Source organism: Thamnophis sirtalis, unplaced genomic scaffold, assembly GCF_051295495.1.
Source record: "Thamnophis sirtalis isolate CommonGarterSnake01/CBP01778 unplaced genomic scaffold, rThaSir2_p1.2 scaffold_8, whole genome shotgun sequence".
NCBI lineage: Eukaryota > Metazoa > Chordata > Lepidosauria > Squamata > Natricidae > Thamnophis > Thamnophis sirtalis.
In genome coordinates, this window is record NW_028261388.1 from 27,121,601 (window position 1) to 27,134,262 (window position 12,662).

Genomic DNA, 12,662 nt, shown 5'->3' on the forward strand with positions numbered 1-12,662 from the left:
AAATCAGCATCACTTTAGTAACAGAAGGATAGATGAATGGATGGATGGATGGATGGATGGATGGATGGATGGATGGATGGATGGATAGATAGATAGATAGATAGATAGATAGATAGATAGATAAGCAGGTAAGCTGGTATTGGTAACTGTTAGTAATATACAGGTAGCTTTGTGACAACCTGGCAATTCTGCCAAGTATAAATAATATATAACCATTCCTCTCCTTATCACACAATGCTTTTCTTTCATGTGGTACAGGGGGAATGAATAATGAATGTGAAATAAAAAAATATGAATTAGGATATATAAGCAGAAATATATAATATGGGTAGTTGGAAGAATTAGTGTGCTATAACTAGCAATCCCCCCCTGATTTGGGGAACATTTTAAATATATTTCCAATGGTGTAGTGGTGTGCCATTTGATGTATAATTAAAATATTGAAGTCCTATTGACCAATTTTCTCATAGTGCCCAAGCCATTTGAGAGGGGTTGAAAACAAGTGCCTAGTTATGTGCTGGTGCCCTGCTGGACACTACATCTAATTATGAGATAAGCAGTTGTACCGTGGAAACAGGACTCTTCAATACAGAAAACCGACCATTGAGGAAAGTTTTGGCATTTGGAGAACTGACAGCAAGAAGACTTACTTCTTTCCTCTTTTCCATTGTTTCTGCTACTTATGGAAGGAGGAAGGAGAGGAGTGGAGAGTCAGAGTAGGGAATGGTTCCTTTGTTGCAAGCTTTCCAATCCATTCAGAGAAAAGACCTGCTTCCTAACCCTTTTCCTACCCTGGGATGCAGTCATCAGATGTAACCATCAGAAAGGGAACAAAAATTGTGAGCACGGATCTCATAAAACAGGAAGAGAACACCAGCTGAGGTGCTCCTTGGAAGAGGAAGTGATGGCAGCATTAAGATGCTAACACAAGGCGCAGGTGTTGGGCCCAGGTATACAAACTCAGGGAGTTTCTGAGAGAAGAGGTTGCAGACCTATCTTATGGACCAGGGATGGGTTTCAATTTTTTTACTACCTATTCTATTGGCATGGCTTATTTTGTGGGTGTGGCTTGGTGGTCATGTGACCGAGTGGGCGTGACCAACTTGTAAAAATGTGGTGAAACTCACTCAACAATGCTCTTGCTTAGCAATCAAAATGTTGGCTGAGAACTGTGGTATTTGAAGTATGTAAATCTTAAAGCTGTCAAGTACAAAGACCCTTGCACCCCTAACCCTTTAGAAAAAAACCCAGGGGTGTTCAAACTTGATAGGTTTAAGACTTGTGGACTTCAACTCCCAGAATTCCTCCTCCAATCATGTTGGCTGTGGAACTCTGGCATTTGAAGTGTGCACGTCTTAATGCTGTCAAGTTACAAGATCCTTGCACCCCTAACTCTTTACACAACCCCCCCAAAAAACTAAAACTTTATTTTTAAAGCATTTTGCACCTGGGGAAATTCGGAACAAGGCACACTAGCCACACACCACATCCACTGACTTTGAAGTATTTCTCTCACACTGGCAAAACCCCTTGTCACTCTTCACCTGCAGCCGCCCGGCAATGGCAAGGAGTGGCTGCCAGTGATGATCTCAGCATTGGCAAAAGCTCACCACCAAGCCAGATTCACCAAAAGTGGTGCCAGAAGCAACAGTACATGCTCGGGGAAGGGAGAGCCAGAACTGAATGCCCAGGATTGTGTTTCAGCCCCTGCCGCCACTTCTGCTGCTGCTGCAGCCACCAGAGACACTTTCCTCGCCGTCACGTTGTTTCGGGCCAAGAAGCGATGCCTCTGAGGGGCTGTCCCTGGATAGCACCTGAGGCCGCCTTGCCATGGCTATTGGAGGAAGGAGGCAGGGATGCTGCCTGGCGCTTGCCCCCTCACCACTTTCCCAGCCAGCTACCCAGCTAAGCAGTGCATGTGGGGCTGCAGCCAGCAGTGGCGAGCGTTAAGGGAAGTGAGCGCCAGCTAGCATCCCTGCCTCCTTCCTCCGTGAGCGTGCCCGGGGAGAAATCAGGAGGACAGAGGGAGAAGAAGGCCATCCCTAGCAGAAGCTCGGCTTTCTCCTCCCTCTCTCCCCCTGATTTCTCCCCACGGCAAGCTAGGTGGCTCTCAAAGAGAACAAAGCCCGGGCGCTTCTTCCAGCAGCTGAGGCCTCTGCTCCTCTTCCTTCCTTGACTGTTTCTTTCTTTTGCTGGTATGGGGGCATGGCCAGGCCACCATTGCTACCAATCCTATCTGGTACAACAGATTTTCACTACCTTTCCTGGCGTACCGTACCCTACCAGAAGGAATACACCTCTGTTATGGAACCAATCATTCAGCTACAATTAAAAGTTAATACAAATTGGTTACAGTACAGATGAAAATATTTCATTGCTATTTACCATTTAATTCTTAATTTTATGCTAGTCTTATCAAATATTTACAGCATAAATCTTCTAAGTTCATCTGTTGATAGATGTGCATTGGAGAACTTGAATGACATGCCGTTTGGGGTCTAGTCAAAGCAGTGAATTTGGGGAAAAGGGCAATAGATATTACTTTGATAGTATTGTAAATTATTTATATGGATGATGGAATTTAATGTGAGTCCACTAATAGCTAGTATGCAAGCAAAGTACTGAAAGAACAAAAGTATTTTTCTAGCATTTAAAGAATTTGTGACATTTGATGTAGAGCATGAAACAGTAAAAAAAGAGAAGATTTTGTTAGGTATTGCCTGTCTTAGGAACATTGGAAAGCTGTAAATAATTTAAACGACAAGCTTGTGAGGAATTTGAAGTACAAGACAATGAAATGATCAGATCAAACCGAAAAGTTTCAAATAATATAGCTGAGCTGAAAAAAGCAGCCTGAAGATTATTGGCACAGTTGTAGTGCCACAAATTTGATTCCCAGTTTTCACAGACAATTTGTACTTCTCAAATCTTTTTGTCTCAAATTAGTACATAAGTGTTCATGCTCTTTCTTCAACAGTGAACCTCAGCTCCATTTATCTGGAGAAAGAACTTGCTTTTCAGCTGTTTCTGTTATACCACAACCGCTTTCCAAAATCAGATGTTCAGTAATATAAAATACTGCATTCTGAGGTTCCCGCATCACTTGTCCTTCAATCAGTAATTCCTCCATTCAATCCATTTATTCTTGTTATTGTGTGGTTGTATAACTCTTTAGGAAACTTAAAACTGGCTGAGTTCATTTACTATAAAGGCTCAGCCTTCTCATTTCTCATTCATCATATAAGAGAACTATGTTTCTGATATATGTCAGTTCCTTAGTGTATCTTGTGATGGAGTGCACTAGATTGCTCTGCCATTTCTGCCTATTGTTTTTCTGTAATGCTAAAATTAAATATTTTATCTCTCCATTGTTAAATCAGAGCCAGCCAGCCATTGTCTATCACCTTTCCTCTTTTAATTGCCCATTTCAATTCTTTTTTCTTTTCTCCTGTTTTTCTTTTGATTGATGCAGGAGGGGGTGCACAGGTAAACACACCAGTGGCTGGCCAGGTTAGGTGGTCTTAATAGAATGGACCTTATAAACTTATATTAGCTTGGCTTTTCATTCTAGTGCCCTGGAGTTCCAACTTTGACTTTTAGCTTGAGTGAACTTTCTCTCCAACTTCCTCATAAGTATTAAAAATAGTGCTTAACAGTGCGGCAAGACCCTGTAAAGGAGGGGCACAGGAAGCCAGGCGTGGGTGAGAGATAGAACAGAGGTGAAACAGCTAACATTCCAAAATGAACTTCATGCTTGTCGCGCTTGTCTCGTGTATGGAAACGCCTTGAGAATGCACAGTGTGGAACATGGCATAAAAGTAGCATCCTGGGCAGAGCCCAGGCAGTTCAGATTTTGGTGTGTGAACATGCTGAACTCGATGCATCAAATAAACCTGTTTCTCTCGCACCTTCGTGGTCTCGAGTCCTGGTCTTTTGTAAGTAGATTGCAAACCTCAATCTGCTGCAACATGATGAGTAGAGTTGAATACTTCTTGTCTAAATTTTCTGTAAGATTCCCACTCCCCTGTTAACATAATAGCAATAGCACTTAGAGTTTAAGTGCTTTACAGCCCTTTCTAAGCAGTTTTACAGAGACAGCATATTGCCCCCAACAATTTGGGTCCTCATTTTACCCACCTCAGAAGGATGGAAGGCTGAGTCAATCTTGAGCCTGGTGAAATTCGAACTGGCAAGTTGCAGACAGCTGGCAGCCAGCAGAAGTAGCCTCCAGAGTACTGCATGCTAACCACTGCACCACCAGTCCTTTGACTCTTTTGAGCTTGGTACTGATTATCCAAAGTTATTATCTGACTACCTTTCTTCTTGAATTGTAAGTCAAAATGTCACATATGTAGATAACAGGGCTATGTAAAATGATGACACTTTACTTCACAAAGTTCCTGACTCTAGCTCCTGGAGCAATCAATTTGAAAATGATAACTTGATGCCGAAAAGTCAGGAATTTTGCATGAGTCTTTTTCAATTCTTGAAAAATTATTTCTCTGAAATGGCAGGCTGTTTCATGTGGGAATGTCTTCTGCACATGTGCATGGAGAAGCAGAAGACCATCAAATGCTCATCAAGCAGTTGATCCATTTGCTTGAGACACCTCAGAAATGGTCTACATTCGTGCTAGTTTGGTTTGTGGAACTCCATCAAAGGGACACTTCATCAAAGCTTTGGTTGAAACAAATATAGGTTCACACAGGCCTAATAAACATGATTTATAAGCTAACTTATCTGGCAGCCATGATGTAAGAAGCACAAGGTGTTTTTTTTGTTTTTGTTTTAAAAATAGTAACTGGTTTATGGTCCCCAACTGGTCTGCAGCCCATTGGGAACTAGATCATGCAAACAAACATTAGAAGCTCCATTTGTGCAAGCCGCGTGCATGAAACTATTCCCTCCCCTTACCACCATTGCCACTGCCAATCTGCAAAGCTGGAAATGTTGGGGACTACTGATGTACAAAAAAGAAGATGTAGTGGCAAAAAGTCATGAGAAGGACCAAAGTAGACTGCTTATTACACTCAATAGGCTAGAGCAGTAAGTAACCTTTTATCTTCTATTTGGAAATTGAGATGGCAATGGAACAATTCTATTTGTTTGGCATACGTATAGATTATCAGTGATGGTGATTAAAGAAGCCAGGACAGAATATTACCATTAGGTGTTAGATTTTCAAAAGCTCAGTTGAAATATCACCACCTGCAACTTCATCATTTTTTATTTGGAAAATCATCTTAAGGATCTCTGAAGTAGTAACAGGTCAGTCATGGAAAGAGTCACTAATGAATGAAGAACTCTGACTGTAAGCAAGCTAGACACCATTTTGTATACTATACAAAACTGATAGCTTAGCAGAGTCAATAAGATATTTCAATCATAGAATAAGACAGTATAGAATACGCTTCTTCATTTCTAATCAAGGCATTTCCCAACATCATCTGGTTGAAAAATACTCTAGTCATTTTTGAGGAACATGTTGTGTCATCTTTGCCAATCTAAATGTGGCTTTTAGGTTGATCCTTTGTGAGCAAATTTGATAAAAATTAATCCCGTCCTCTACTGATTATAAGATTTTGCAGCTAAATTATAATGCTTCATGAAGCTGAAATGCAGTGGCATCCTAATAATGTTGATCTCTGAACAAAAGCAAATCAAGCAAGAGTTATTCCTGGCTCTTTTTTAATTTATTTTTTTATGTTAAAAGTTGCACTGGTCATCTTCAAATCATCCTTCCTTGCTAAATAATGTAATAATTTCTATGTACTATACCTTCATGTTGAAGAAGAAATTTATTGGATGAGAAGTGAAACATCTTCAAAGAAAAACCAGAAAGTCCACTTGCCTCTTCAAAAAGCATCTTTGGGACTCCTTCATGTTGATGACCCTGCTATTTTTTCTGTGATTCAAATTGGCTTCCATTGTAGGCTTTTGATATTAGCCAAATGTTACCAAATTGAGGGCTTGGAAATAAACTATTCTAAAACAAAGCTGTTTCATCGAGATACATTGCCATAAAGTGTGGAAATTAACAGTTTTTCTAGAGAGCAAGTAAAAACTTTTAAACATTTCGTTATCTATTTTCAGTCTTCTACTTCCAGGTCATATCAAATTCAAGAGATCTGAAAGACTCCGGCACAATTATTAGACCCCACAATTAATTAATTATTGCTAGGTGCACTAGGAATGCATCACTCTCTGTGGCTATTAAAAGTCTTTAGTACTAAGATGCTAATCTTATTGTTGTTGAGTATCCAGTTTTGTGCTTATTAATATTTTGAAATTCAGTCTAAATTCAACAGAACCTTATTTTGACTCTCCCATTTCATGCTGAGTGCCCTTCTATAGTCAAAACTTAAACGCCCTTCTTTAGCAGTCCAAATGAAAACCTGCCACTTGAAATATTGGGTGAGTCATATTCTGAGATGAACCACTGACTTTAGTCCATTTCTTCTTGAAAAAAAATCATACCCAGCAATTTTCTTCCTGCAGCTTCTAAAGTCCCTTGGAATTGATAAAGCGATGCCGCAGTTAATCAGAGAATCCTTGATTTGAATATATAGAATGACAGGGCTAAAATTTCATCGTTATCTCAAGGACTTCTTTAATGGCCCTTCTGTGTTCCTAGCTGTCTTTATAGGATTACTTCTGCTACATATAGAGGAGCACTTATGTTACCTAGGTTTAATACTTTATCTTCTACGTTAATGGAAGGGAAGATACATAACATTCTTTGTGTGGAAAATCTCTGTATCTTTGCCAATATGACAAAAGATTCAGTAACACATGTCTCGCTTCATTATGTCCTTTATTGTATGTGATCTGCAGGAGTCACATCTTTTTGTTATTTATTGTGAGCATTGGGCTAAAACCCAACTCTCACAATAAAACACTTTTTACTTGCTGATATTTTGTTGGACATTTTTAGGAAGGTAGTGAATTTTCACTGTCAGAAGGCTTTGGTGGGAATCAGTGGTCGGTTCAGCCAAACTGGTAGTGGTATGGCAGCCTGTGTCGCTGGAACTGGCAGCAACCCAGGCCTGCCATGCCCCTGAACCAGTTCCCTGGTCTCTTTTGCCGTCACCAGCATGTTTCTACACATGCAGAACAGTTTTCAGTCAATTGTGCATGCTCAGCAATGCACGATGGACGCATGAATGAGCGAAGGGAGCAGTGCGCACACAAAATGCCCTCTCAGCGAACTGGTAGTAAAACGGTTAGGAACTCACCACTGGTGGGAATGTTGATTCTCCCCCATCCCAATTTTGGGGAGGGGGAGAACCAACCAAGGTTTTGGTGATAAATTAATAAAAGGCCAACAAGATGATGTAAATTATATATATATATTGTTATACATTTTTCCAATTAGGACTACTGTTTTTCAAGTTAGTTAGTGCTGATTTACAGTGAGCAGTGATGTGACTCATATAAATTTCCTACAATGCTCTCTGATATCTTCCGTTGTCTCACTTGGTCTTTTCATAACTACCTGGTCTGACAAGTAACAACAATTTCTTTCGCTGCCTTGCATGCATCACTCCTCTTTAAATGACAGTGCTGGTTTCCAGACTACTGGTCCTAACAGTTTCATTGCTCCCACCTTCAAAGCTTTACCTGATATCACTGTGTTCTTATTGACATAATTCTCCTAGTACATGTTTATCCTTTCAACTCCATCACTCTCAATTTTGAATATGTCTTTGCGTGAAAAAAAATCTGCTTTTTATTCTTTTTTTGTACTCTATACTTGGAACTGCCTGCTTTCAGAGTAACTACATAGAACCAACAAATTTGCTTTCTGCATATCCTCCATTTTGCTGTCTTTTTCCATTAAATCTTTGACACAGATCCCCCTAATTTCCATGCACAACAATAGCACAGGCAATTATGAAGCTTGTATTTTAGAAGCTGCTTCTGCTCCTGTCAATGCATGCCCAAACATGCAAAAATACTTCACTTTTTGTCATGGTGGAACAACATCCTTGAGCATAACATGTATGTGGGGAGACATGAAACCTATTCTGAAACAAAAGTCTGTAGAGATTCTTAGTCATTCAGGTCATGGTTGTCCCAAAGGTGCTTTTTTAGGAGGCAAGTGGACTTTCTTGTTTTTCCTTTGAAGACATTTCGCTTCTCATCCAAGAAGCTGCTTCAGGTCTGACAGGATAGTGGGAAATGGAAGGATTTATATTCCTTGCAGACAGCTGGTCATTTGCTCCCTTTTAGAGGAACATTGAAGGACTTGGAGGTTTATCTGTGTCCTCGGGGTCACCTGAATAGTGCTCCCATAGTCTGCATTTTTTCCTCCATTTCTACTTCCTCACCATTCAAAGGGTGTTCATCCCAAATTGTATAGCTAAATGTCTGTAGAGATTCTCAGTCATCCAGGTCATAGTTGTCCCAAAGGTGCTTTTTCAGGATGCAACCTTCTCACTGCAATTGGAAAGTTTTTTTTTTAATGAATCCAACACAAACGTATCTGATATTGAAATGTTCAAAAACACAGAAGTGAATTTTGCATTTCTTGATTGTATATAATATTTAGGGACTATTTCTTCTAATGCTAAATATCTTGTGACTATCTTCTCAACATGGCATTCTAAATTTTATTTAACTAATGAATCAATAGTTCCAATAGTGATGATACAGCCCATGTCTTCACAGCACTATATTAGGCTGCCACTAAATTAGAGAGTGGACTTCTTGATCTTCTTTTTACAATGAGATTATTACATTATTTCAATAAATGTAAGAGCAAGAAATACAGGGTTTTAAAAATTTATTCATCATATTTATATGATGTACAAAACATGAATATTTTCCTCATTAATAAAAAAGAAACACATTCCAACTGAAAAATATATTTGAGAACTTTGATGCAGAGATAATAAATTGTTGTGAATTCTAGTTATTTCAGTTACATTTACCCGCCGATCAGAACTGCATGCCAATCTCCTCATAAGGTGACTGAGTGAATCAAATAATATTTATAATAGGAAAATGCAATATGAAATTGCATAACAAGGAGAAATTACATTAAAACATAAGAGAAGTTAAATTAGAAATATTGCCTAAATATTTCAGCAAAATAACATATTCAGAAACATTAGGTGATCTTTTTGTGACTTGCTTTTAGCAGAGACCTGGTGGGAGAAGACATGACAAGAATACACTTTCAGAAAAACATGATCAACAGTGCAGGGAGAAAAAAACACCTTAGGGCAAAAGGCAATGCAAAAAAAAGAAGAGATATCTTACATTTGTAGTCTAACATCTTATATAAGAACACAGAGAATCATTTAGTCGTTAATCTAATTGGTGATGTATACAGGGGTGGGCTTCAAAAATTTCAGTAACGTGTTCTCTGCCCGGTTGCTGGGTGGGTGTGGCCATGGTGGGTGTGGCCATGTCACCTCCTGCACCATAGCCGTGGGGGTGGGATTTTCACCTTCCCCAGGCTCCAAAGGCTTTCCTCAAGCCTCTGGGAAGGCAAAAACTGCCTCTCCTGAGCTCCGGAGGCCCTCTGAACTTTCTGGAAGGCCTGTTTTTACCCCACCCTGATGCCTCCAGGTGGGCCCTGCACTTACCTTGCATCCAAAATGGGTCGGGTGGAGACTCCTGGGAGGGCCAGGGTGCGGTGGGCAGGGTCAGCCAGGGGTGGGATTTGGAGGTTCTCCAAACCAGCCATAACGTTAGCTATGGGTTCTCCCGAACCCAGGCGAACTCGTAGCAGCTCACCCCTGGATGTATATGAGAACCAAAGAGAGTTTACTGAAAGTACCACTGAAAGCCATAAACACATTGATGAGAGAAAAATGGAAAGGCTGATCACTGAACATTAGTTAAAAGAACTAATTAGTTTCTAGCTAAATGGCTAAGATCTTCAGTAACATAGAATCAGTTGGGCTTAATATTTTAACGCTTTTTAAAATTTTGGGCAGGTTACATGAAAGATCCATTTTTCTCCATAAATCACCCATAAAATAGCTATCTTTAGGGGATTTTTCAAGATTTAAATACCTGTTTTGCCTCTTAAATATCCCAACATGCATAAAATGACTTCAAGAATATTGCCTACTCTGGAGAGGTTTTAGATGCAAATAAGATGCAGGGAGTTACATTTAGCCTGTTTGTGTGTGTGTGTGTGTGTGTCTGTGTGTCTCTGTGTGTGTGTGTTAGATTTGCTTCTTACTGAGCCACATGGTTTTCATTGGTAAATAGGAAGAAAGCCATGGAGGAAGTTCAAAGATTACATACTCCTGATATATACTTAAAAAGATTAGGTTCTTCCCTTCATCTCTACTAATAATTTCTCATATTTTGTTGCTTGCAAGACCTTGTGCATTTCTTGTAAGATGTTATTAATTAATTCCAGTGCTAAGCAGAAGGGCAAAAGCGAAAGCAATAATTCTGGGATTTTCACCAGCAATAAAAAAAAAAAAATCAGCATCTATTGCTGGTATTCAAGTGAAGTATGTAAAAGACATGAAAAATATATTAGAAATGCAAACGTAGAGCCTGAGGCCTAAGAGATAGCAAGTTAACGTAAAAAGGTAAGGTGGATTAGAAAGAGACAAAATAGATATTTGGCTGAAGGGAGGGGATATAAAAAGAGCTGTGAACAGGCAGGAAGACTGAACTGAGAAGAAGAAAGGGATTCCTGAACATTTATATCAGACCAGGAAACGTGAGAGGAAAATGATTGACAGGGAGGAAAGGATCAGATCATGTTTCTATGGAGTGAAAAGAAACATTAAAAAGGCAGGATCAAAACAGTAAAGGAAAACATAGACCCTACTGCATCTCTATGTTATAAGGACATAAAATTGGGGAGCATATATTGGGAACCCCCAAAGTTGGATATAAGATGGTGGCTATATAAATATGTAGAATATTTAGATTAAATATTTTAAACAAACAAACATCAGATTGTAGGAGATGTTCAGTTCCTAATTTTTCTTATGCTTTTTGAGCTTTGTGTGTGTGTGTGTGGGTACTAAAAGTGAATATAGTTTTACAGTTATTTTATCCTCTACCCTCAATTCTACATTATTATGAGTTTTAGGTTTTTTGTCTAATTTCTCTTCCATGAAATATAGGTAGTCCTTGACTTACAACAGTCCATTTGAAGTTACCACAGCACTGAAAAAAAGTAACTTATGACCATTTTTTACACTTATGACCATTGCAAGATCCCCATGGTCACGTGAGCAAAATTCTGTTGCTTGGCAACTGACTCATATTTATGACGGTTGCAGTATCCCAGGGTGATGGGATTGCCTTTTATGACTTTCTGACAAGCCAAGTCAATGGGGAAGCCAGATTCACTTAACATGCATGTTGTTAACAACTACAGTGATTCACGTAACAAATGTGGTAAGAAAGGTCATAAAATGGGGCAAAATTGTCTCATTTAGCAACACAAATTTTGGGCTCAATTGTAGTCGCAATTTGAGGACCGCCTGGAATAGGGTGAGCTAGTAGAAGGATCTTAAGGTGGAGATTCAGGGATTGTCAAAAAGTGATTTATGCTTCTGGCATATTTTTGGTAAAGGTTTACTATAAAGGTTTGTGAAACAGAATGTCACCTGAAATAAGGAAAGGCTCTGTGAACTGCACTCAATTTCTCAGTGATTCATGCACAGGTCTGTAGGTTTTTTTGGGGGGGGGGGAGTGTGGGTAACAGCACACAGGCAACATGCACTTATCTTCTAAATTTTGTCTTCAATGTTCCCATTTAGCCTTCAGCCTTAGTACTGTGTTTCCCTGAAAATAAGTCTGTGTCTTATATTAATTTTACTCCAAAAGGTACATTAGGGCTTATTTTCCAGTTACAGTAGGTCTTATTTTTGGAGAAATGTGGTGCTAATGCACTCCTCTGGCTGATGATCTTAACTGGGACTTATTTTTAGAGTGGGGCTTATATTACAAGCATCCCGAAAAAATCATGCTAGAGCTTATTTTCTGGTTGGGTCTTATTTCCAGGGAAACACGGTATTTCTTCATGGTTCCCCATCCAAGTACTAACCAAGTCCATGCTTGCTTAGGTTTTTTTTTCAGGCAAGGTTGGCTAGATGCTGATAAGGGCTAGAATATCCATTAACACTTTTCTTCCTGATGATTATAACAAAAGAAAGTCCAACCCAATACATGCATAATAACTAAGATTTCATTTTCTATATATTGAACAAATGGTTTTTCCTCCCACACAGCAGGTTTTCTTGGAAAAAATAAATGTCTAAAAATAATCCCTTATTTTAAAAAAATAGTGACTTTTTATGTTTAACCCATTAATAAGTAACTTTTTTTACATGCTTCTGTGTTGTTTCAGTGAATCAAATGTAAGCAGCATTCCAAACATTCTTTGTTTTTGTCTGTCTGTCTGTCTGTCTGTCTGTCTGTCTGTCTGTCTGTCGTCTGTGTCTGTGTCTGTGTCTGTGTCTGTGTCTGTGTCTGTCTGTCTGTCTGTCTGTCTGTCTCTCTCTCTCTCTCTCTCTCTCTCTCTCTCTCTCTCTCTCTCTCTCTCTCTCTCTCTCTCTCTCTCTCTCTCTCTCTCTCTCTCTCTCTCTTCTCTCACTCATAGACACACAAAATAAGCTCAAACATAATCTTATTTTCCCAGTTGCAACCTGTGGAGAAAACAGTCAACAGTAAAC